We start from the raw sequence: 21,206 nt of genomic DNA on the forward strand, positions 1-21,206 counted from the left end.
TGATAGAGATAATAAGATAAATATTTTTGTTATTTTTGTGATAAAGATTGGAAAATAAAGATTGAAAATATATAGTAAACTAGAATTGTAGATTGGAAACTTATATGATATAAAGTAGACCCAGGGGCCATAGGTTTCACTAGTGGCTTCTCTCAAGATAGCATGTATTACGGTGGGTGAACAAATTACTACCGAGCAATTAATAGAAAAACGCATAGTTATGATGATATCTAAGGCAATGATCATGAATATAGGCATCACGTCCATGACAAGTAGACCGAAACGATTCTGCATCTACTACTATTACTCCGCACATCGACCGCTATCCAGCATGCATATAGAGTATTAAGTTCATAAGAATGGAGTAACGCATTAGGCAAGATGACATGATGTAGAGGGATAAACTCAAGCAATATGATATAAACCCCATCTTTTTATCCTCGATGGCAACAATAAAATACGTGTCGTTTCCCTTTCTATCACTGGGATCGAGCACCGCAAGATTGAACCCAAAGCTAAGCACTTCTCCCATTGCAAGAAAGATCAATCTAGTAGGCCAAACCAAACAGATAATTCGAAGAGACTTGCAAAGATATCAAATCATGCATATAAGAATTCAGAGAAGAATCAAATGATATTCATAGATAATCAAATCATAAACTCACAATTCATCGGATCTCGGCAAACACACCGCAAAAGAGTTACATCGAATAGATCTCCAAGAAGATCAAGGAGAACTTTGTATTGAGATCCAAAGAGAGAGAAGAAGCCATCTAGCTAATAACTATGGACCCGAAGGTCTGTGGTAAACTACTCACACATCATTGGAGAGGCTATGGTGTTGATGTAGAAGCCCTCCGTGATTGAATCCCCCTCTGGTAGATCACCGGAAAAGGCCCCAAGATGGGATCTCACGTGTACAGAAGGTCGCGGTGGTGGAAAAGGTGTTTCGTGGCTCTCCCCGAAGGTTTCAGTGTATAAGAGTGTATATAGGCGAAAAAGTATGTCGGTGGAGCTGCGAGGGGCCCACGAGGGTGGGGGCCCGCCTGGCCCCCTGGGCGCGCCGTCCTACCTCGTGGCCACCTCGCTGCTTCCTTGACGTCCACTCCAAGTCTCCTGGATCACGTTTTTTCCAAAAACGATCCTCGTGAAGGTTTCATTCCGTTTGATATTCCTTTTCTGCGAAACACTGAAATAGGCAAAAAAACAGCAATTTGCACTTGGCTTTCGGTTAATAGGCTAGTCCCAAAAATAATATAAAAAGGTATATTAAAGCCCATTAAACATCCAAAACAGATAATATAATAGCATGGAACAATCAAAAATTATAGATACGTTGGAGACGTATCAACCACCTCAAAGCTATTCTTTCCGATCAATCTATCCTAGAGTTCGTACTAAAATAACACGATGCTATTCTTTCCGATCGATCTAACCAAGAGTTCATACTAAAATAACACCAAAGCAAATTCAGATTCATAATATTCAATCCAACACAAATAACTTCAAAGAGTGCCCCAATATTTCTACCGGAGAAACAAAGACAAGAACATGCATCAAGCCCTATGCATAGATTACCCCAATGTCACCTCGGGAATCCGCGAGTTGAGTGCCAAAACGTATATCAAGTGAATCAATACGATACCCCATTGTCACCACGGGTATTTTAAAGCACAAGTGCTCCCTGGGTGGTTTTGGTAATTAATGTCAACATATCTCTTGTTGGACTAACACTTTTACCTAGTATGTTTCAGATAAGTTCAACAATGGAGTGGCATGGACTAGAGGATGCGGAACCCCTTCAAGATGCTAAGGACAAAGGATTGGCTCAAGCTTCAAGATCAAGACTCTACATTTTCTATTTTAGTGATCCAAGATCACATTGAGTCTATAGGAAAAGCCAATACTATCAAGAGGGGATGAGGTGTTGCTTAATGGCTTGCTTGCTCAAAGTGCTTAGTGATATGCTTCAAAACCCTCAACTACCTTCCCACATCCACATATGACCTAAACCAAAAGTCAAACTCGGCCCCACCGATTCTTTCTATCCGGAGCCACCGAGTTCAGTTAACATAGCCACTGCCAGAAACCCTAATCAGTTCGGTCTCACCGATGGGATCTCGGTCTCACCGAGATGGGCTTGCAAACTCTCTGTTACGTGTTGCAATATTTTCGGTCCCATCGAGATATGCAATCGGCCCCACTGAGTTTGCTTGGCCAACTCTCTGTTTCGCTTATTACCCAAATCGGTCCCACCGAGTTTGAGTAATCGGTCAAACCGAGTTTTGGTTTTACCCTAACCCTAGCACATCCGTTCCACCGAGTTGAACTAGTCGGTCCCACCAAAAACCCTAACGGTCACTAGGTTTACTAAATCAGTCCGACCGAGTTTTTCCCTTCGGTCTTACCGAGATTGGTAAATTGAGTGTAACAGTTAGATCTTGTGTGGAGGCTATATATACCCCTCCACCCACTCTTCATTCGTGGAGAGAGCCATCAGAACATACCTACACTTCCAATACACATTTTCTGAGAGAGAACCACCTACACTTGTGTTGAGGTCAAGATATTCCATTCCAACCATATGAATCTTGATCTCTAGCCTTCCCCAGGTTGCTTTCCACTCAAATCTTCTTTCCACCAAATCCAAATCCTGTGAGAGAGAGTTGAGTGTTGGGGAGACTACCATTTGAAGCACAAGAGCAAGGAGTTCATCATCAACACGCCATTTGTTACTTCTTGGAGAGTGGTGTCTCCTAGATTGGCTAGGTGTCACTTGGGAGCCTCCGACAAGATTGTGGAGTTGAACCAAGGAGTTTTTAAGGGCAAGGAGATCGCCTACTTCGTGAAGATCTACCGCTAGTGAGGCAAGTCCTTCGTGGGCGACGGCCGTGATGGAATAGACAAGGTTGCTTCTTCGTGGACCCTTCGTGGGAGGAGCCCTCCGTGGACTCGCGCAACCGTTACCCTCCGTGGGTTGAAGTCTCCATCAACGTGGATGTACGATAGCACCACCTATCGGAACCACGACAAAAACCTCCGTGTCTCCAATTGCGTTTGAATACTCCAAACCCTTCTCTTTACATTCTTGCGAGTTGCATGCTTTACTTTTTGCTGCTCATATACTCATTGCATGCTTGCTTGATATGTATTGTGTTTGTTAAACTTGTGCTTAAACTCCACTTAAACTTAAGAATATTAAAAACTGCAACTTTTGGCACTTAGTGTCTAATCACCCCCCCCCCCCGCTCTAGACACCTCTTCTCGATCCTTTCAATTGGTATCAGAGCTTTAGTCTCCATTGTCTTGGTTTAAACACCGTTGGAGGAAGATGGATGTGTCTACTTTGGGGAGTCTTAGACATAGAGTGCCCATTCTTGATGGAGAGTATTTTCATGAGTGGAAAATGAAATGCTTGAGATTTTCAATGAATATCATTTGAACAAGTACATTACTAGCCCTTGTGCACCTCATGTTGATCCCTTGCATCCTACCCTTGATGAGTCAATTGACATGATTCATAATCTTAGAACTGTTAATCTTATCACTAGAGGCTTGCCTAGAAACTTGATTGGATGTTTGCCTACTCTTAAGTGTGCCTACACCATATGGAAATTTCTTGAGGAACTCTTTCCAAATTATTCCTTGAAAGATGTAGATGAAATCCTCCATAAGTCTATTGCCTTGATTAAGATGAGTTCCAATGATCCCAAATTTGGTGACTGCTTATTTGAGCTTACTAATCTTACGAGTGCCAAAGGAGATATTGGAATCATTAGCAATATCATTTCCAGAGCTATTAGAGTTCATAAAGATAACTATAGAAATGATCATTTATCTAATGAATTACCCTCTCTAGGAATTGATCAATCACAAGATGATGTTGAACATGAATACTCGGATGAGGATGATGATGATGATGATAGTGATTATGATCTCGATGATGCGATGAGACACTTTGGTCTTATGGCAAATCTTCGCAGCTACATGGCTGGAGGAAAGGAATGGGTCCTTGATAGTGGATGTACTGATAATATGACCAGAGATTAAGACATGTTCCGTGAGCTTGCTGAAAATGACGGCCCTCGAAAGTATGTCACTTTTGGTGATAATTCAAAGGGTAAGGTGGTTGGCCTTGGTAAGGTGGCCATCTCACATGATAGCTCTATTCAAAATGTCATGCTCGTTGAATCTCTTGGCTACAACTTACTTTCAGTATCTAGACTTGCTGATTTCGGTTTCAATGTCTTATTTACTGAAGTAGACTGCCAAGTGTTTCGTAGAGATAATCATAAAATGGTCTTTACCGGTATACGTAGAGGAGATCTTTACATTGTTGATTTCACTAAAAAGGCTCAACCTAAAACTTGCTTAATTGCCAAATCTTCTAAAGGTTGGTTGTGGCATAGAAGACTAGGTCATGTTGGTATGCGAAATCTTGATAAGCTTATTAAAGGTGATCATATCCTTGGAATAAAAGATGTCATATTTAACAAGGATAGACTTTGTAGTGCTTGTCAAGCGGGGAAACAAGTTGGAGGAAGTCATTGCGCGAAGAACATCATGACCACAAGAAGACCACTCGAGCTACTTCACATGGATCTCTTTGGTCCAAATGCCTACAAGAGTCTCGGTGGTAAATCATTTGGTCTAGTCATAGTTGATGATTTTTCAAGATTTACGTGGGTGTTCTTTCTTGATGACAAATCGCAGGTCCAAAAGATCTTCAAAAACTTCGCTAGGAAGGCCCAAAATCAGTTTGACGTGAAGATCAAGAAGGTTCGGAGTGACAACGGAACGGAGTTCAAGAACGCAAATGTGGACACCTTTCTTGACGAAGAAGGGATTTCACACGAGTTCTCGGCTACACACACACCTCAACAAAATGGAGTTGTTGAAAGGAAGAACCGGACTCTTATCGAGATGGCAAGAACGATGCTTGATGAGTACAAAACGCCAAAGCACTTTTGGGCGGAAGCGGTTGAGACAGCTTGTCATGCAATAAATCGCTTGTATCTTCACAAGCTACTCGGCAAGACGGCATACGAGCTCCTCACTGGTAACAAACCCCAAGTTGGATACTTTCGAGTATTCGGCTCAAAGTGCTACATTCTTGATAAGCATCATCGTTCTAAATTTGCTCCTAAATCTCGTGAAGGTTTCCTACTTGGTTATGGCTCAAACTCTCACACTTACCGTGTCTACAACAATTTCACCCGAAAGGTTGAAGAGACGGTAGATGTGAATTTTGATGAATCTAACGGCTCGCAAGTAGAGCAATTGCCAATTGATGTAGGAGACAAAGACCCTTCGGAAGCAATTCAAGACTTGTCCATTGGCAAGATTCGTCCAACGGAAGTGAAGGAGAGTACCTCGTCCGTCCAAGTGGAAGCTTCTACCTCACCACAAGGTGAACCAAGAGTTGATATGGAAGCATCCACAAGTGGGACACGCCAAGATGAAGAAAACAAGGAAGTGCACCAAGATGAACATCAACAACCTCCTTCTCCACCACGATAAGAGAACGAAAACGTCAACAATGAAGAAGGCCAAGAAGAAGCACATGATGAAGAGGATGTTCCACCCCGACCCAAGCAAAAGCTTTCACGAGTTCGAGCAAGAATTGCTAAGGATCATCCCGTCGAGCAAATCTACAATGATATCCAAACCGGGAGAATCACTCGCTCTAAAACTCGTTTAGCTAACTTTTGTGAACATTACTCATTCATCTCTAGCATTGAACCTATGAAGGTTGAAGAAGCATTGGAGGATCCGGACTGGATAAACGCTATGCATGAAGAGCTACACAACTTTGAGAGAAATCAAGTGTGGACATTAGTCGAGAAACCCGACAACAACCACAACATCATTGGTACCAAATGGGTGTTTCGCAATAAGCAAGATGAAGATGGACAAGTGGTTCACAACAAAGCACGTCTCGTCGCCCAAGGCTACACACAAGTTGAAGGTATGGACTATGGTGCGACATATGCTCCCATTGCTAGACTTGAGTCCATTCCCATCCTACTTGCTTATGCTAATCACCATAATATCACCTTGTACCAAATGGACATTAAGAGTGCTTTTCTAAATGGCAAAATCGAAGAGGAACTTTATGTTAAGCAACCTCCCGGCTTCGTCAATCCTAAGAAACCTAATCATGTTTACAAACTTCACAAAGCCCTTTATGGTCTTAAACAAACTCCTAGAGCATGGTATAAATGCTTGACCAAGTTCCTTATTGAAAAAGGCTTTGAAATTGGTAAAATTGATTCTACTCTTTTTACTAAAAGGGTTAATGGAGAACTATTTGTGTGCCAAATTTACGTTGATGATATCATATTTGGTTCAACTAACCCTCATTTTAGTGAGAAGTTTGGAAAGCTAATGTCGGAGAAGTTTGAGATGTCTATGATGAGTGAACTCAAATTCTTTCTCGGTTTGCAAATCAAGCAAACTAAGGAAGGTACCTTTGTCTCTCAAACGAAGTACACCAATGACTTATTCAAGAAGTTCAATATGCAAGAATGCAAAGGTATGACTACACCCATGCCTACTAGTGGACATCTTGATTTGACAAAAGATGGTGAACCGGTTGATCAAAAGGTTTATCGCTCTATGATTGGTTCATTGTTATATCTATGTGCCTCTCGTCCCGATATTATGCTAAGTGTGTGCATGTGTGCACGATATCAAGCTGCTCCTAAAGAATGTCATCTTAAGGCTGTGAAAAGGATAGTGAGATACCTAATCCATACACCAAATTTTGGCATTTGGTATCCTAAGAGGTCCTCTTTTGATCTTGTTGGCTACTCTGATTCGGACTATGCCGGAGACAAGGTTGATAGAAAGTCCACTTCGGGTACTTGTCAATTCCTTGGTAGATCTCTTGTGTCTTGGTCTTCCAAGAAACAAAACTCGGTATCCTTATCCACCGCCGAAGTGGAATACATTGCCGCTGGTTCATGTTGCGCTCAATTACTTTGGATGACCCAAACTCTTAAAGATTATGGGATATATGTGAAACATGTTCCATTGCTATGTGACAATGAAAGTGCTATTAAGATTGCTCACAACCCCGTGCAACATTCTCGAACTAAGCATATTGAAGTTCGTCATCATTTCATTCGAGATCATGTTGCAAAAGGGGACATTAACCTTAAGCATGTTCGCACCGATAAGAAATTGGCGGATATATTCACTAAATCACTTGATGAGAAAGTATTTTGCAGGTTGAGAGGTGAATTGAACATCATTGATGCTTCAAACTTGGAGTAGGAACTCCATTTGATACATGCGGGCATGAGCCTATGACTAATCCTCGATATTTCTCTTATGGTGCTATTCATATGTCTTGGATATATTTGTACCTTGCATGTTATATAACCCGTGTAGGTACTTGGTTGAATCTAAATCTATGAGATTGCAACTCACTCACATCTTGAGCAATCTCTACATCACCAAGTCTCTACACAATGGTGGTTGAAGACAAGGAAGCACGAAACCATTCAAACATATCCTTTGGCAAATTCCATGATGAGTCTCATGATTGTCATTTTGGATACACAAGTGCTCTTCCTTGCAAAGCTAACCCATGTAGGTAGATGAACTCAAACTCCAAGTGGTGCTCCCAACCCTTGATGAACTACATCAACCTTGAGCAACTCACACAAGTTCAACTACATGAACAAGATCAACACCACCACCCAAGGTATGTTATTCCATCTTAGAGAAGCTTTACTCGAAGTCATGAGTCAAAGCAACTCGACAAGATGTGAATACATCAAAAGTCTTAAACGAAAAATGGTAACCCCATTTTGAGCTTAAACGATGAGTATGACCTATGATCAAGTGCTCTCACTTGACTCCTAAGTCAATATACTCTAACATAGGAGACTTTGTCAACGACCATTTCTAGATGAAGTTCTCTAGTGTTTCCCCGTGCTTTTGCATTTGCATATTTGTTTCCCCTTTCAAAAAAACTTCATCTAGAACTTTTAGTTTCTTTTCTTTCCTTTTTGTTCTGCATTTTCTGCATCCAATTCATTGCAAATCTTTAAGTTAATTCCTTGCATATCCTTGTGAGATCTTACTTGTCTAGTGAGCTGAGGTGACAAGTGGTTTCACTCTGATGAACTCGGTCACACCGGTTTGTTCTCTTTGGCCCAACCGAAATCTTTCGGTGCAACCGAAGCCCACAACTCGGAGTCACCGATTCCATCACAGGAAAACCAACTTGCCACTTATTCCTGATTTCTGTTTGCTCCAGCTCCACTCAATGATTCTTGTCCTCTACCAGCATCATATTAGACATGTTGCTTTGCTCTGTGACTCGAGGACCAACCCATTTGTATCACATGTCCAGAAGAGCCCTTCTTGGAAATTGATGCCAAAGGGGGAGAGAGAGATCACATCAAAGCTTAATCCTTCCTATAGGGGGAGAAAGAGAGAATACTCAGGGGGAGAGAGTTTCTCAACTAGGAGAAAGTAATATCATCAAAGACCCCAGATGCTTGGTGTTCAAGAGGAGAGATGTCACATGTCTTTAAGAGGGGAAAGACATGTTTGGTTGCTTGCTTTAGCTCAAGCTCTGTTGTTTCTTTTTTGTTGCTCTGATTTTCTGTTCCCTATCTTCTCCCAATATCCCATGCAGATTCAGGGGGAGCAAGACATCTAAGGGAAGGAAATCTCTGATTTTATTGCATATCCTTACCTTTGGGGGCATGTCTACATCCAATGTGGTACTTAGTACTCACTCTACATGTCATCCCAGTCTTGGTTCTCTTGTGGTTTTCTCTTGTTTTGCTCTGGTCAGTAGGTGCATCTGTGTTACTTAACCTTGTTTGCGCAGGTTCATCCCATCCTAAGCCAACTCAAGACCACAAGGTAAGTATATGCATCACAGTCATGTGAATGAGAAGTTCTTGATGATGTACATACTATTTGCAAGAAGGACTCATGAGCATGAAGGTACATTTCTCACATTCACATCATTTGCTCTGATGCATATAGCCAAGATACATGTAACACATTGCTTACTCTATCATGTTTACGCATTCACATGCTCCTATATTCAATATTCACATGATTGCATACATGTAGGGGGAGCCTATGCATGTTACATGTCTTTCCAAAGCTTTACTTGCTATTCTCTATATCTTTATCTAAAGCTTTGATGTATGTTGTCATCAATTACCAAAAAGGGGGAGATTGAAAGCACAAGTGCTCCCTGGGTGGTTTTGGTAATTAATGTCAACATATCTCTTGTTGGACTAACACTTTTACCTAGTATGTTTCAGATAATTTCAACAATGGAGTGGCATGGACTAGAGGATGTGGAACCCCTTCAAGATGCCAAGGACAAAGGATTGGCTCAAGCTTCAAGATCAAGACTCTACATTTTCTATTTTAGTGATCGAAGATCACATTGAGTCTATAGGAAAAGCCAATACTATCAAGAGGGGATGAGGTGTTGCTTAATGGCTTGCTTGCTCAAAGTGCTTAGTGATATGCTCCAAAACCCTCAACTACCTTCCCACATCCACATATGACCTAAACCAAAAGTCAAACTCGGCCCCACCGATTCTTTCTATCCGGAGCCACCGAGTTCAGTTAACATAGCCACTGCCAGAAACCCTAATCAGTTCGGTCTCACCGATGGGATCTCGGTCTCACCGAGATGGGCTTGCAAACTCTCTGTTACCTGCTGCAATATTTTCGGTCCCATCGAGATATGCAATCGGCCCCACTGAGTTTGCTTGGCCAACTCTCTGTTTCGCTTATTACCCAAATCGGTCCCACCGAGTTTGAGTAATCGTTCAAACCGAGTTTTGGTTTTACCCTAACCCTAGCACATCCGTTCCACCGAGTTGAACTAGTCGGTCCCACCGAAAACCCTAACGGTCACTAGGTTTACTAAATCGGTCCGACCGAGTTTTTCCCTTCGGTCTTACCGAGATTGGTAAATTGAGTGTAACGGTTAGATTTTGTGTGGAGGCTATATATACCCCTCCACCCACTCTTCATCCGTGGAGAGAGCCATCAGAACATACCTACACTTCCAATACATATTTTCAGAGAGAGAGAACCACCTACACTTGTGTTGAGGTCAAGATATTCCATTCCAACCGTATGAATCTTGATCTCTAGCCTTCCGCAAGTTGCTTTCCACTCAAATCTTCTTTCCACCAAATCCAAATCCTGTGAGAGAGAGTTGAGTGTTGGGGAGACTATCATTTGAAGCACAAGAGCAAGGAGTTCATCATCAATACACCATTTGTTACTTCTTGGAGAGTGGTGTCTCCTAGATTGGCTAGGTGTCACTTGGGAGCCTCCGACAAGATTGTGGAGTTGAACCAAGGAGTTTTTAAGGGCAAGGAGATCGCCTACTTCGTGAAGATCTACCGCTAGTGAGGCAAGTCCTTCGTGGGCGACGGCCGGGATGGAATAGACAAGGTTGCTTCTTCGTGGGTGGAGCCCTCCGTGGACTCGCGCAACCGTTACCCTCCGTGGGTTGAAGTCTCCATCAACGTGGATGTACGATAGCACCACCTATCGGAACCATGACAAAAACCTCTGTGTCTCCAATTGCATTTGAATACTCCAAACCATTCTCTTTACATTCTTGCAAGTTGCATGCTTTACTTTCCGCTGCTCATATACTCATTGCATGCTTGCTTGATATGTATTGTGTTTGTTAAACTTGTGCTTAAAATCCACTTAAACTTAAGAATATTAAAAACTGCAACTTTTGGCACTTAGTGTCTAATCACCCCCCCCCCCCCTCTAGACACCTCTTCTTGATCCTTTCAGTATTCAATTGCAAGACATATATCAAGTGTTCTCAAATCCATGAAAGTATTCAATCCAATAACAACGAGATCTCAAAGGGAAAAACTCAATTCATCACAACAAGATAGAGAGGGGAAAACACCATATGATTCGACTATATTAACAAAGCCTGCGATACATCAAGATCGTGACATCTCAAGAACACGAGAGAGAGAGAGAGATTAAACACATAGCTACTGGTACAAACCCTCAGCCCCGAGGGTGGACTACTCCCTCCTCATCGTGGTGGCCACAGAGATGATGAAGATGGCCACCGAAGATGATTCCCCCCTTCGGCAGGGTGCCAAAACGGGGTCTAGATTGGTTTTCTGTGGCTACAGAGCCTTGCGGCAGTGGAACTTCTGATCTAGGTTAACCCCGAGGGTTTTCAGAATATTTGTGAATTTGTAGGGTAAAGAGGGGGTGCGGGGGGCCACCGAGGTGGGCACAACCCACCTGGGCGTGCCTTGGCCCCCAGGCACACCCTGGTGGGTTGTGCCCTCCTTGGGGCACCCCCTAGGTGCTGCTCTGGCCCATCAGGAGTCTTCTGGTCCATAAAAAATTCACAAAAAGTTTCGCGGTGTTTGGACTCTGTTTGATATTGATTTCCTACGATGTAAAAAACATGCTAAAAACAGCAACTATCACTTGACACTATGTCAATAGGTTAGTCCCAAAAATGATATAAAATGACTATAAAATGATTATAAAACATCCAAGAATGATAATATAACAGCATGGAACAATCAAAAATTATAGATATGTTGGAGACGTATCACGGATCTAGTCCCCCTGGATCCAACCAGGCGGCAGATCGGACCGCGACGACAACCCCCGAGCCATCTTCTTGCCTTTCGCCGCTGCCTTCTTCGCACGCTCCATAGCTGTGGTCTTCTCCTTCCCCATGGCGGCGGAGTGCGAGTAGGGCAGGTGGAAGCGTCGAGAGCAGAGAGATGCGCGGTAGAGAAGTAGAGGAGAAGAGGTGTAGGATCGAAAGTATGTATAGAGGGGGGTGATTAGACTACTTGACCAAATAAAAATCTAGCCTTTTTCCAATTTTAGTTCTTGCCAGATTTTAGCAACTTAGCACAAGTCAAGCAATCAACCTACACATGCAATTCTAAGAGTATAGCAGCGAAAAGTAAAACGATTGCATATGAAGGTAAAGGGAGGAGTTTGGAGTGTGCAAACACAATTGGAGACACAAAGATTTTTGGCGTGGTTCCGATAGGTGGTGCTATCATACATCCATGTTGATGAAGACTTCAACCCACGAAGGGTAACGGTTGCGTGAGTCCACGGAGGGCTCCACCCATGAAGGGTTCACGAAGAAGCAACCTTGTCTATCCCACCATGGTCGTCGCCCACGAAGGACTTGCCTCACTCGGGTAGATCTTCACGAAGTAGGCGATCTCCTTGCCCTTACAAACTCCTTGGTTCAACTCCACAATCTTGACGGAGGCTCCCAAGTGACACCTAACCAATCTAGGAGACACCACTCTCCAAGAGGTAACAAATCGTGTGTTGATAATGAACTCCTTGCTCTTGTGCTCCAAATGATAGTCTCCCCAACACTCAACTCTCTCTCTCACAGGATTTGGATTTGGTGGAAATATGATTTGAGTGGAAAGCAACTTGGGGAAGGCTAGAGATCAAGATTTATGTGGTTGGAGTGGAATATCTTGACGTCAACACAAGTGTAGGTGGTCCTCTCTTAGAAAATATATGTTGGAAGTGTAGGCATGTTCTGATGGCTCTGTCTATGAATGAAGAGTGGGTGGAGGGGTATAAATAGCCTCCACACAAAATCTAACCGTTACACACAAGTCACCAAACTCGGTGGGACCGAATCATGAAACTCGGTCAGACCGATTTAGTTCAAAATGTGAACGTTAGGATTTTCGGTGGGACCGACATGTCAACTCGGTGGGACCAATTTTGTTAGGGTTAGGACATAACGTAATCTCGGTGAGACCGACTACACAAACTCGGTGAGACCGATTTTGGTAATGGACTAATAGAGAGTTGGTCAGGCAAACTCGGTGGGACCGATTCGCTCATCTCGGTTGGACCGAAACGTTACAAAGGGAAACAGAGAGATTACAATCCCATCTCGGTGAGACCGAGATCCCTATCAGTGAGACCGAAAATACTAGGGTTTCTGGCAGTGGCTATGTCAACTGAACTCGGTGGCGCCGGATAGAAAATTTCGGTGGGGCTGAGTTTGACTTTTGGTTTGAGACATATGTGGATAGGAGAAAGTAGTTGAGGATATGGTTGTGCATTAGTAACGAGATTTCTAGCCCAACACATGCAACTGCTTGGATCGCAAAAAATGGGTGGCGACAACACATGTTTGACTTCGATTTGGTGGTGCTTCTCAAGTACCCAGTATCGAGCTCCGAGGTGAAAACCCTAGGTCTGGCCAAGTTGGTTATACCTGGCAATGACGATGTTTTTTGTTGTTACCTTATTGAAGGCATTGCATGGATATGCTCGGACGTGATCTTCAGGGTGAAAACCTAGAATATGACCTTTGGTGGTTAGACCCGGCGACGGCGGCGCTCGGGCGTCGTTCCCTTCGTAAAAGTGTTGTTGTTGAAGAACCACATCGTCCTTGTGGTGTCAAGAGTTGGTTGGTGTGGATATGGTCATTGATGTAGTTTTGTTGTTTATTATTTTGGTTGCTTCAATTTTTTTTCAACTTAGGCATAGATTTGGTCTTGTCTGACTTTGTTATTTGCCGGTGTGTTTATTTGTGTGTATGCATTGGTGTTGGATGTGTTGAATGTCATGCATACCACAAAAATATGATGTCTGTTGTTGGGAACACCTCACCTTTGTTGTGGCGCCCTCTCTCGTTCACACCGTACATCTCCACGGACAGCCAAGCAGGAGTCCCCTGCCACCCACCCCGCTCTCCACCCTGACGAAGGAAATATGCCCTAGAGGCAATAATAAAGTTGTTATTTTTTATTTCCTTATATCATGATAAATGTTTATTATTCATGCTAGAATTGTATTAACCGGAAACTTGATACATGTGTGGATACATAGACAAAACACAGTGTCCCTAGTAAGTCTCTACTAGACTAGCTCATTAATCAAAGATGGTTAAGTTTCCTACACATAGACATGTGTTTTCATTTGATGAACGGGATCACATCATTAGGAGAATGATGTGATGGTTAAGACCCATCCGTTAGCTTAGCATAATGATCATTAAGTTTTATTGATATTGCTTTCTTCATGACTTGTACATGTTCCTTTAACTATGAGATTATGCAACTCCCGGATACCGGAGGAATACCTTGTGTGCTATCAAACGTCACAACGTAACTAGGTGATTATAAAGATGCTCTACAGGTATCTCTGAAGGTGTTTTTTGGGTTGGCATAGATCGAGATTAGGATTTGTCACTCCGAGCATCAGAGAGGTATCTCTGGGCCCTCTCGGTAATGCACATCATGATAAGCCTTGCAAGCAATGTCACTAATGATTTAGTTATGGGATGATGCATTACGGAACGAGTAAAGAGACTTGCCGGTAACAAGATTGAACTAGGTATGAAGATACCGACGATCGAATCTCAGGCAAGTAACATACCGATGACAAAGGGAATAACGTATGTTGTCATTACGGTTTGACCGATAAAGATCTTTGTAGAATATGTAGGAACCAATATGAGCATCCAGGTTCTGCTATTGGTTATTGACCAAAGAGGTGTCTTGGTCATGTCTACATAGTTCTCGAACTCGTAGGGTCTGCACGCTTAACGTTTGATGACGATTTTGTATTATATGAGTTATGTGATTTGGTGACCGAATGTTGTTCGGAGTCCCGGATAAGATCACAGACATGACGAGGAGTCTCAAAATGGTCGAGAGGTAAAGATTCATATATAGGAAGATAGTATTCGGACACCGGAAGTGTTCTGGGGGTACCGGGTACGTATCGGGTCATCGGAAGGGGTTCCGGGCAACCCCCGGTAAGCTATATGGGCCTAATGGGCCAAGAGGGGAAACACACCAGCCACTAAGGGGCTGGTGCCCCCCCCATATGGGATGGCCAAATTGGAGAAGGAAAGGGGAAGAAGGAAAGGAAAAAGGGAATAGGATTCCCCCTTCCCCCTCTTCCCTTCCTAGTCCGAATAGGAATAGAAAAGGGGGGAGGCCGAATTGGGAGGACCCCAAGTAGGATTCGTCGTAGTTGGGGCGCCCCCTTGGCTGCCTCTCCTCCCCTCCAACCTATATATATGTGGGGGCGCCGCTAGAACACAGAACAAACATTGTTAGCCGTGTGCGGCGCCCCCCTCCACAATTTACGCCTCCGGTCATACTCACGTACTTCTTAGGCAAAGCCCTGTGCGGATCACTTCACCATCACTATCATCACGTTGTCATGCTGACGGAACTCTCCCACGACACTTTGCTGGATCAAGAGTTTGAGGGACGTCATCAATCTGAACGTGTGCAGAACTCGGAGGTGCCGTACGTTCGGTACTTGATCGGTCGGAACGAGAAGAAGTTCGACTACATCAACCGCGTTGTCAAATGCTTCCGCTTTCGGTCTATGAGGGTACGTGGACACACTCTTCCCCTCTTGTTGCTATGCATCTCCTAGATAGATCTTGCGTGATCGTAGATTTTTTTTGAAATTGCATGCTAGTTTCCCAACAGTGGTATCACAGCCAGGTCTATGCATAGATGATAGTCATACTGCTTACCTGTAACGCCCCAAGACCGGAGCTTCAGATGCCTTTCATGTTTTCTGAGTTTCATTGTGTGAGTTGTTGGTTATTTGCATTCATCATTCATGTGCATTGCATCATCATGTTTTCAAAATTTGCATCTGTCCGGGTTTCCCCAGTTCTCTCCGTTGTCCGTTCTAAGCCCAGACACACTTGCACGCGTCCGCGGCACGTCCGAAATATTATTTTATAAGTGGCTGGAAAATGTTCTTGGAATGGGATGAAAGTTGGCACGCGGTGTTGCTTTGTTGTTAGTAGGTCGCCTGCCAAGTTTCGTCGCATTCGGAGTTTGTTTGATGCCCCAACGGATAACTATAGCGGCATTATAGTCGGTCAATCGTCGGACGTTTTCGGTCTCCGAAAACTGTTGCCGGGCTTTCCCTCTCTTTCCTCCCTAGACCGTCTACACAGTCCACTACCTACCGCCAGGTCCAACCTAACCTCTCTCGTCAGCCCGCGGCCCTCCTCGCACGCGCGTCCGAAAGCTGTCCCAGACCCGACCCGGGCAGTCTTCACCGTTGGGTCCGAATCATCCCCAAACATCCCTAAAATATCATTGTTTTCTTTTTTTAGACTTCCTAAGCTAGTTTTCTTGAACCGCCCGATTTCAATCGGAGGGTCCGAATCTATCCTAAACTCCCCCTCTTTCCTTATATAAAAACTCCCTAGTCTAAATCTGGACAAAACCCTAACTTCTAGGGGCTTGTCCCATTCCCCCGCCGCCACCTTCCAAATCATCATCTGGATCCCTCCCGATCCACCCACGTCCTCTCCACAAAATTCCCCATCGGGCCAATCCCGCAGCCCCCTTTCGGTCCAAGCACCCGAGCCACGGCGAGCTGGCTAGGCGCCAGCCTCTCACCGGCGACCGCTTCACCAGGACCCCCGCGCCTGTAGCCTCCATCCCCTGCTCGCCCGACGCCCGATCAAGGAGTTCCCCTTGGCCATCCTCGACCTGCAGCAGCAGAAGCCACCGGGCCATCCACGTTGCCCCTACCCTTCCTCCTTCCCGTTCCCTTCTCCTCCTCTCTCTCAAGTCCCTCTCCGTCTCTGTACCAGGAACACTGAAGGAGCTCGTCGCCGCCACCTTGAACCCCGTCGTCCTGTGCCTCGCCTCTGCACCCTTGGAACGGGACGAGGTCGACCAGATCCGGGCCAGAGACCCTTGTTCCCGGCCGTCCCCTGCCATCGACGCTGTCTTCTTCAGGTTGTTGCGCCCTGCGTCGACTGAAGCCGCCGTCCAAGCCCGTTCCCGGTTAGATCCGCCGTCCGGGAGACCCGCGCCCCTGCCGGACCTCCCCTGCTTCGCCTTGGTCCTTGCCGGTTCCCCACGTCTTCCCGGAGCCCTCACCGTGTCTGCAAGTCCCGCCGTCGCCAAGTCCCTGCGCCCCTGCCCTGTTTCTACCTCGCCCTCGTTCGAACAGAGGACGAGCGCTTCCTCGTCGTGCGCCTGGGCTGCAAGCGCGCATCAGGCCTAGGCCAGTCCAGCCTGCATCCCCCACCGACCGGGCCAGGCCCAGCTCGCCCGGTCCAGTGGTCACGCTGGTGAGCAGCCGCCCAGATCCCTGTGCACTTTCGGGCCTTCCAGATTCGGCCCATGTCCTTTTTTTTCCTCTCTGTGATTTGGCTATTATCCAGAGAAAAACCAATTTTATAGGAAGCCCCCTAGACTTCATGCATATTATAACTCATTATCCGTGCATTGGTTTAAAATGATTTATATATGTAATATGACTAGAATTTCATCTAGTTTCATAATATGCCACTTTCATGAATGTTTAAAATGATGTTTGTTTAAATTTTCCATATCGCCATGCTAAAATGATTTAATTCATAACTAAATAACCTTAGCTCCAAACCTAATAAACTTTATATGTAAATGGGGTGGGAAAATGCCTAGTTTAACATGGTGCACTCATCTTGCATGTTTAGCAACTCTAAAATATGGTTTTGGGCAGAACAGTACCATAACCAAAAATATGCACCTGGGGATTTTCCGGATTTGTTGTTTGTTGTATCCGGCCCCATTTAAATTGCTTAGATAGTATAGTTTTGTTATGCTTCACCTCTTGCCATGTTTACCAACATTTAATATTGATGGGTAGCATAACTGGGAGTGAACTAAATAAGTCATGTGGTGTTTTCTTCAAGATGCAACTCCGTTGCATATTGAGCTCCACTTAACTTGTAGTTTTGTTTGTGCACTTTTCCATGCCATGCATATTCAAACCGGACATGCATCATACTTGGTTGTGCATCATGCCATGTTTATGTGGTGGTTGTTTACTTTGTTGCTTGCTTCTTTCCAGGTTGCTTCACTCGTTAGCTTCGGTTTTGTTCTGGAGTTGTGAGGATCTGTTCGACTACGTTCGTTTGTCTTCTTCATGGACTCGTTCTTCTTCCTTGCGAGATCTCAGGCAAGATGACCATACCCTCGAAATCACTTCTATCTTTGCTTGCTAGTTGATCGCTTTATTGCTATGCCGCACTACCTACCACTTTCTATATCATGCCTCCCATATTGTCGTGTCAAGCCTCTAACCCACCTTTCCTAGCAAACCGTTGTTTGGCTATGTTACCGCTTTTGCTCAGCCCCTCTTATAGCGTTGCTAGTTGCAGGTGAAGCTGAAGTTTGTTCCATGTTGGAACATGGATATGTTGGGATACCAAAATATCTCTTATTAAATTTAATGCATCTATATACTTAGTAAAGGGTGGAAGGCTCGGTCTTATGCCTGGTGTTTTGTTCCACTCTTGCTGCCCTAGTTTCCTTCATACCGGTGTTATGTTCCTTGATTTTGTGTTCCTTACGCGGTTGGGTGTTATGGGAACCCCTTGACAGTTCGCTTTGAATAAAACTCCTCCAGCAAGGCCCAACCTTGGTTTTACATTTGCCTAACAAACTATTACCTTTCCCTTGGGTCGACCAACCCGAGGGTCATCTTTATTTTAACCCCCCCCCCCCCCCCCCGGCCAGTGCTTCTCTAAGTGTTGTTCCGAACCGGGCAGCCTGCGGGGCCACCTCGAGGAAACTTGAGGGTTGGTTTTACTCACAGCTTGACCTATCCGGTGTTGCCTTGAGAACGAGATATGTTCAGCTCCTATCGGGATTGTCGGCACATCGGGCGGCTTTGCTGGTCTTGTTTTACCATTGTCGAAATGTCTTGTAACCAGGATTCCGAGACTGATCGGGTCTTCCCGGGAGAAGGAATATCCTTCGTTGACCGTGAGAGCTTGTGATGGGCTAAGTTGGGACACCCCTGCAGGGTATAAACTTTCGAAAGCCGTGCCCGCGGTTATGTGGCAGATGGGAATTTGTTAATGTCCGGTTGTAGAGAACTTGACACTTAATTAAAATGCATCAACCATGTGTGTAGCCGTGATGGTCTCTTTTCCGTGGACTCCGGAAAGTGAACACGGTTTTGGAGTTATGTTTGTAAGTAGCTTCAGGATCATTTCTTGATCATTTCTAGCTTCACGACCGTTGCGTTGCTTCTCTTCTCGCTCTTATTTGCGTATGTTAGCCACCATATATGCTTAGTGCTTGCTGCAGCTCCACCTCACTACCCTTTCCTACCCATAAGCTTAAATAGTTTTGATCTCGCGGGTGTGAGATTGCTGAGTCCTTGTGGCTCACAGATACTTCCAAACAGTTGCAGGTGCCGATGATACCAGTGCAGGTGACGCAACCCAGCTCAAGTGGGAGCTCGATGAAGATCTTGATCGTTGTTTTCTTTTGTTTCCTGTTGATCAGTAGTGGAGCCCAGTTGGGATGATCGGGGATCTAGCATTTGGGGTTGTCTTCTTTTATTTTGGTTTCATAGTTGGACCTTGATTGTTTTCTGGATGATGTATGTTTAACTTGTATTTGTGTGAAGTGGCGATTGTAAGACACCTCTTTATCCCTTTCTTATTCAGTACATGGGATTGTGTGAAGATTACCCCTCTTGCGACAAACCAACCATGCGGCTATGCCTCTAAGTCGTGCCCCGACACGTGGGAGATATAGTCGCATTGTGGGTGTGACAAGTTGGTAATCAGAGCCATCCCCGACTTAGGAGCCCCCTGCTTGATCAAATCGCTGATGTTGTTGAGTCTAGAACAAAATGTTTTGAGTCTTAGGATTATATATATCGAAGAGTAGGATTCTTTTTACTCCTCAGTCCCTTCGTCGCTCTGGTGAGGCCTCTTGACGTAGAAGTTTTGACTCTCCTCTCCTCAAATTTCACGAAAAAAATTAGGATCACGCGGGTATCTTGGAATCGTTCTGATGGTTCTGTGACGAGAACATTGTTCTTGGTGCCTCCTGACATTTAGGGGTTGTGGCAGTGTCCCGGGGAGTTGAGCTCCGAGGTGTTGTCGTCACAATTTTATCGTTGCAGTTCTGGAATACCTGAGTTTCACCGACATCGAAAATCTCTTTTATGCAGTTGTTGGTGAGATAACCTCGACGCCACCCAGTACTGGGGCGGGAGTTCGGGAGTATTGCCATAACTTGTATAACGGATGCTTTTTGAAGGTTGAGGTACACGATTTCCGAAGGTTTCTTGGTTATGTGTTGAAGGGTGGATACAGCTGGCTGTAGGAATTGTTAGTTTGGGTGAGATATTATGTTTCCCCTGTATCCCCAACACCTGATTGCATAACCAGAAAGTTTCGGGAGTTTATAAGTGGGAATTCAAGTAGCTCCTAGAATAATCTTTCCAACAGACACATGATACGATATGGGATCTATCATCTGTTTGTTCCGGCTTATTTTGCAAGCCAATCCTTTGTTTTGTTTTGATTGTGGTATTCGAGTTGCTTTGAAGTCAAGTGTTGATTCCATACCTTTCCTAAGCGGTGTTCTCATATTTATATGTGAATACTAATCGTTCTTGATCATCGAGGTTGTCATGTCAATTTTTTCAACCGGTGTGTTTCTCTTCAAGTGGATCCGATCATTTTAAACATCCGCAAGTTCAATTCTAAGTTCTCTCAACGGTGTTCGTTTCATCTGCCCCCAAGTTGTCTTTGTTTTCCCGCCCACCCACCCTTTTTCTTCAAGGATTCAGATTTCTTAACCAAGTATCCTTTTATTGATGGGAAGTCTCTCCATTCTTTTCCGTCAATGTTCTTACCCGGTGATTCTCAAGAGGATACTAACGGAGCTTCAAGTGTATTATTCGTCGTTCTCTTTTCTTCTCCGGTGGATTCAAGTCAAGCGTTGTCGATCATATCTTTTCCTCATTTCAAATGTTTTCTCATGCCGGTGCACCTCTTAATCATCCATTTCTCGCTATCCAATTGTTCTGGAGTGCCGAAGATATCTCAGAAGATTCGTGTTTTCACTCCTAATCCGTTCAAGCTATTTCGAGATTGTTTTCTCATTCAAGCCATTTAATTCAACCAGTGCAATCTCTCTTTTCAAGCAATCTCTTCAACGGTGTTTCTTTTGAGTGGGCCCTAACCCACATGTCTTTTCCCAAGATCTTACCTGACTCTTCTAATTTTCCCGGAGCTTCTCAAATTATTTTCCAAGTTTGACATAAGAATGAATTATCATCAGTCATATGCCTTTCTCCAAGATCTTTCAAATTCTTGTCATCATTGGTTCAACCTTTCTATTTCTTCATTCCGGAGTGTC

General features: G+C 44.3%; 1 non-coding gene across 2 annotated transcripts; it reads left to right on the forward strand.

Moving 5' to 3' along the window:
* The first annotated feature begins 16,232 nt into the window (after positions 1-16,232).
* On the forward strand, positions 16,233-19,675 carry LOC125507009 (uncharacterized). 2 transcript variants are annotated; one of them, XR_015603296.1, is made up of 4 exons: positions 16,233-16,566; positions 16,640-17,125; positions 17,890-17,997; positions 19,234-19,675. It is a non-coding gene; the product is annotated as an uncharacterized LOC125507009 (transcript). The 2 variants fall into 2 exon arrangements; XR_015603295.1 differs by having other exon boundaries at positions 16,233-17,125.
* Positions 19,676-21,206: the final 1,531 nt, after the last annotated feature.

This window comes from Triticum urartu, chromosome 5A (genome assembly GCF_056163025.1).
Source record: "Triticum urartu cultivar PI428250 chromosome 5A, HENAU_Tu73, whole genome shotgun sequence".
NCBI classification, from domain to species: Eukaryota; Viridiplantae; Streptophyta; class Magnoliopsida; order Poales; family Poaceae; genus Triticum; species Triticum urartu.